The following is a 6,001-nucleotide window of genomic DNA, read 5'->3' on the forward strand; positions in this document are numbered from 1 at the left end:
GAAATGCTAATGTTTATATTTTTATTTTACATCCTGTAACTTTGCTAAAGTTAATTATTTCTATTAGTTTTCTAATTGATTCTCTGGGGTTCTCTATGTATATCATTTGCAAAGAGTAATAGTTTTGTTTCCTTCTTGCCTATTCTAATTCCTTTAATTTCTTTTTCTGCTCTTAGTGCTAGCATTTCTACAATATTAAATAACACTGGTGATAATGGGCATCCTTGTTTCATCCCTAATCTTAATGAGAAGGGTTCTCGTTTGGCTCCATTACAGAAAATGTTTGCCGATGGTTTTAGATAGTTGTCATTTGTCACTTTAAGGAAAGCTCCTTTAATTTCAATATTTTCTAATGTTTTTATAAGAATTGGGTGCTGCATTTTGTCAGACTTTTCTGAAACTGAGTATCTCAGTTTCAGATATGGTTTCTGTTGATTTTGTTACTGATATAGTCAATTATGCTGATAGGTTTCCCAATATTGAGCCATCCATCCCTGCATACCTGGTATAAAGCCCACCAGATCATGGTATATGATCCTTGTGGTACAATGCTGTCATCTCCTTGCTTGTGTTTTATTTAACATTTTTGCACCAATGTTCATTAGGGAAATTGCTTTATAATTTTCTTTGTTTTAGCTCTTCCTGGTTTAGGGGTCAGTACCATTTTTGTTTCATAAAAGGAATTTGGAAGGACTTCTTTCTCCCCAATTTTTCCAAATAGTTTATGTAGTGTTGGAATTAACTGTTCTTTGAATGGCTGGTAGAATTTACTTGTGAATCCATCTGGCCTTGGGCCCTGAACTAATTTTCTCCTGACTGAATGGTAGAGGCTGAGAAGGGAGGGATGGGGAGCCATGCCTTTCTTGGAATGAAATAGAGGATTAGGGCATTAAAGTCACAATGCTTCCATCTGTCTAGTCCTAAACAAAAAACAGCATCTTCCCCTTCCCCTTCCATACACATACCCATTCCTTCCCTACACTCATCTTAGGCTATGTTGCCCATGTGGATATCTCACCGGGCCTCTTTCTTCAGATATCCCCCTCTATTCCCTCCCTATTGACTTTTATTTCCCTTGAAGCCTCCCTACAAATTCTTTTCTGCAGCTAGGTGGCACTGTAGATAGAACTCTGTAACTGGAATCAGCAAGACCTAAATTTAAAAATGCCCTCAAGCTGTGTGACCCTGGGCAAGTCACTTAACTTTTTTTGCTTTCATTTCCTCAACTGTAAAATGAGGACAATAATAGCACCTCCCAGAGTTTCTACGAGGTTCAAATAAGGGTTTAAAAAAAAAAAGAAGCAGCATTTCAAAATCAAGTTTTAGGGGAAAAAAAAGGCAGAAAGATATACTCTCTACATGTATTTTTAGGCAATGGGGGTTAAATGACTTGCCCAGGGTCACACAGTCTGGGAAGTGTCTGAGGCCATATTTGAACCCAGGACCTCCCATCTCTAGGCCTGGCTCTCAGTCCGCTACCTCCTCTACATGTATTAACTTTCTGCATATTCAGATCAACTCTTTCCTCAATCAATAAAAACAATAACCTACCAAAATTTGGCCAATTTACCGACAACATAAACTTACAAGAGTTTGGTATTGGGGACCTCACGGGCCCTTGTACAGCTGAGGCTCAAAGAGGTTGTGCCTTGCCTGGGGTCCCACAGCTAGTGTCCGAGGTAGGATTAGAGCTCGGGTCTTCTTCCCATCCCCTGGTGGCCTTGTAGCAAAGGTGTGTGGAGCATCCGAGGAGCACGACTCTGGAGAAACCTTTCATGTTAGAGAACTGAAGTAACAGTGCAGGTTTAAAAGCTTATTTCCGTGGGAAGGAAGATGTGGAATCAAGACCACACGAGCCTGGCCCCTTCGTTTCAAACAGAAACTCCTGGCACAAATTGGAGGGAGCGGCCCAAACGGGCCGAAAGCCAGCTCATTCCCTCGCCGAGTGTCCCAAGGCCCTGGAAGCAGGCAGGCCCATGCCGGGCAATCAGCAGGGCAGGAGTGTGGGCCCCTTGACATCCCCTGCCCTGCCAGGGAGCAGACCTTCAGAACAGGGCTCGGGTCCCCTTCGTATTCGAGGGTGGGCCGTGCCACCAGACCCTCCCACGCTTCCCTGCTGATGACTCCGTGGGCCTTCAGACTTGCCCTGAAACACTTTTTATGGGTATCTGCCCAGCGTGAGCCTTCCTCTCCAGAGGATTCATTCATCCCGCCAGGGACAGCTTCCCCCGGGGCCGACCAGAGAGCTGGGCCTCAGACCCCTACTGGGCAAGTCACTTAAACTCAGCTTCTTCCGACTGTAAAAATGGGGATAAAGCGCCTCTCTTGTGGGGCTGTTGGGAGGGCCAAATGAGACGACTGGCCACACAGCCCTTCGCATCTCCACCCTAACGCCAGGGCCTGTCTCATTTCTGCCTCGCGCTCCTCAGCCAGCAGTAAGACTACATTCAGGAACCTAGTATGAGGGAGGCCCGGCCGCCTGGGCCCATGACCGGTGCCGACAAGCTCCGTCGGCCAGTGACAGAGAATCCAGGAACACGGAAGGATGCTGGGCCTGCCCTCTTCCCTGCCTCGGACAGCAGATGATGCCATGTTTTAGTTGCTTTAGATGGTTTGGATGCTTAGCTGATGTTTTAGAGCCATAGTGAGACTTCTTGACTACTGAGACCCCTGCCTGGCAGTCTCCTTTCACAGCCACCTCCTAAGACATAATCCTAGGCAGCTGGAGGGACAGTTAGGTAGCACGCTTTCCTTCCATTAAGTGGGATCTCCCCCCCAGGCCTCCACAAGCCCTGCCCAGAAGTCCAATTCACTCTCTACCCTTGGTGCTGATGCCTTCCCAGCATATTCTACTCCCAGGGCGGCCGGGCCCTGAAAAGATCTTGTTTTCCTGGGACAAAGGCTCCCATAGGGTACATATGAGTGGAGAAATGAGGCATAATTCTCACGCACCCTTTGAGGGACTCCACTCAACAAACAGCCAGTGCCTAATATGTCCCTAGCACTGCCAAAGACTCCAATACCCTGTTGAGCTTGCTAAAAGATTGTACTAAAAGCCGATGCTGGGACGTGGCTGCGAAGCTCAGTGGATGGAGAGCCAAGCCTGGAGACCAGAGGTCTTGGGTTCAAATCTGTATTCAGATACTGCTTGCCTGTGGGACTCTGGGCACCTCCACTGCCTAGCCCTAGCTTCTCTCTGCCTTGGAATCAATACACAATGTAGATTCTAAGATGGGAGGTAAAGAATTTTTAATTTAAAAAATAATTTTTAAAAGGGCAATGCACTAAAGGGCCTGAGCATGGGGAAGGAAGGGGAAGATTTGGCCCAGGAAGGAAGAGTGAGAGTTATCTGCCAGATGTGCTCCTTCCTAAGGGGACATCAGCACCTGGCAAAGGTTCAGGCCTGCAGACAACTGGCCTAAAATGAACACCCAGTTCCACAAGACAGCTGGGCATCCCTGTTCTACTTAGCTCAGACATCCTGCCCGTTAGAAGACTGCCACACAGGGCCACTAGGTGGCTCAATGGATAGAGCCAGGCCTGGAGTGGGAAGGTCCTGGGTTCAAATTTGGCCTCACGGTATTTCCTAGTTATGTGACCCTGGGCAAGCCACTTAACCCCCGCTACATAGCCCTGACCACTCCTCTACCTTGTAGCAGACACATTAAGTATGCGTTCTAAGATGAGAAGGCGCAGCGCCCCACTCCAGAGATGGACCACACAGCCACCGACTCTGGCGCAGTCCAGTTCAAGCAGAGGAATGCTGACTCCAGGACGGTTCCTGGGGCCTGTTATTTATAGGTACAGTGCTGAGAAGGCCTTCGAGGGAGTATTTCTCTGGCCATCCTGATGGAGGGTGTAGGGCAGTGGCATCCAAAGAAGAACTAGGGTGTCCTATTTATTGCCCTGGGGCTTCATCAGGGTAGCTCTTCTGACCCAGAACTGCAGTTAGAACCAAGGAGGACCCTAGAAGGCTACACCAAGAATCCTCCTTATTTTCCAGATATAGAAACTGAGGCCAGTGAAGTGATTTGCCCAACATCACCCAAGGAATCAAGGTGGCAGAGGCAGGATTTACAACCAGGCAGTTGACAAGGGCAATTTCCCTTCTTCTTCCATTACCTCACTATTCTTATTCCTCAATAGTTCTCTAGCAAGTTAGAAGGTTTAGCTGTGGGGGCAGCTGGGTGACTTAGTGGACAGAGAGCCAGCTCTGGAGATGGGGAGTTTGGGGTTCAAATATGGCCTCAGATACTTCCTGCTGTGTGTCCCTGGAATAGTCATTTAACCCCCATTGCTTAGCCCTTACCTTGGGACCTTTTGATTGCTTTGGAACCAATGCACTGTATTGATTCTAAGAGGGTAAAGGCTTAAAAAGAGTTTTAGCCGTGCTCTTTGAGACAGGAGTTAGTGGTTGTGCTGCGCTCAGGGACCCTGAGATCCCCATTACAGCTGCCGTTATCAGAGCCCTGGAAGGTCCTGTTGAGCAGGCGTCCCTATACAGGGCCCAGTTAGTTAGCCCCCAGGTTCCTGCTAGGGAAGTCTCCTTACGAGTAAGAACAACAGTGTCAGGCAGAGGGAGTACTGCAGCCCCCGCCGTCCTGTCCTGCCAATTCTCCACCTCCACCTTGAATTGTCAAGCCCAATTACCCAGAAGCTCCTCTGGCGATTAACAAGGATCCTGGATGCTGGAGTAAGGAAGCCCCTAAAGACAGAGACGAGGCAAATGGCACTGCTTGTTGGCTTGTTCTGTGTTCGCACAGGACTGTGCCCTGGCAGGTGCCCTAGGGGTGAGGGGCCTGCAGAGGCGCTGCTTGCCACAGGCAACACATGCCTGTGTATCTCCTTACTCTTTCGAGTGTACCCAAACATGACATCTGTCCAGGTTGGATGGCAACATCAGCTGCCCCTCACACCCCAAAAGTGACGTGGAGTACTGCTTCGTGTGCCAGCCTAGTGGACAACTCAAAGCTACTTCAGAAAGTTAATTTCTCCATGCTTTCTTGTAAAATTTATCCTAAACAATCCTATTTGCCTCCATGCTCACATGGTCTGGCCTCTTTCATTTTGCAGTCCCCTACCAACTCTGGTTGGGGTAAATGAGTGGCATAGTAGATGGAAATGCCCAGCCTGGAGTCAGGAAGATCTAAGTATGAATCCAATTTCAGACACTTATTAGCTTGTGTGACCCTAGACAAGTCACTTAACCCCTACTTGTCTCAATTTCTCATCTATAAAAGGGGGACATCCTGGAGAAGGAAATGGCAAACCACTCCAAAAAAAGTGCTGGGATAGCTAGGTGGCTCAGTGGATAGAGATCCAGGACTAGAGATGGAAAGTCCTGGGTTCAAATCTGAACTCAGACACTTCCTATCTTGCTGTGTGACCCTGGGCAAGTCATTTAAACCCCCCACTGTCTAGCCCTTACTTCTCTTCTGCCTTGGAATCAATACTTAGTATTGATTCTAAGATAGAAGGTAAAGGATTTTTTAAAGAGAAAGGAACCCCTACGCATAAAGTCTGCAGCGTTATATAATCAGACATGACTAAATTGAACAACAAACTCTGATGCTACTGACCAGAAAACCCATTATTAGAAAAAAACTCTCACAAAGATGTCTAGACTCCTTCTTTGATATTCTAGTAGATTTTAAAAAGAATACATTTAATTGGGAGTATCAAATATCAATCCTATATAATACATTCCTTTTTTCTCTGACTCTTACCTTCTTACCTTCTGGCCTAGAACAGATACTAAGTTTTGGTTCCAAGGTAGAAGAGTGGTAAGGGCTAGGCAATGGGGGTTAAGTGACTTACGTGCCCAGGGTCACACAGTGGAGGGAGTGTCTGAAGTCACATTTAACCCCAGGACCTTCCTCCTCCTGGCCTGGCTCTCCAGCCACTAAGCTGCCCCTGTAATACATTTCTTACCCTAATGGACATCATTTGTTAAGCAGACTGAGCATGAAATGGACAAGACAAAATCATCACATTAAATACA

The sequence above is a fragment of the Monodelphis domestica genome, chromosome 2 (genome assembly GCF_027887165.1).
Source record: "Monodelphis domestica isolate mMonDom1 chromosome 2, mMonDom1.pri, whole genome shotgun sequence".
NCBI classification, from domain to species: domain Eukaryota; kingdom Metazoa; phylum Chordata; class Mammalia; order Didelphimorphia; family Didelphidae; genus Monodelphis; species Monodelphis domestica.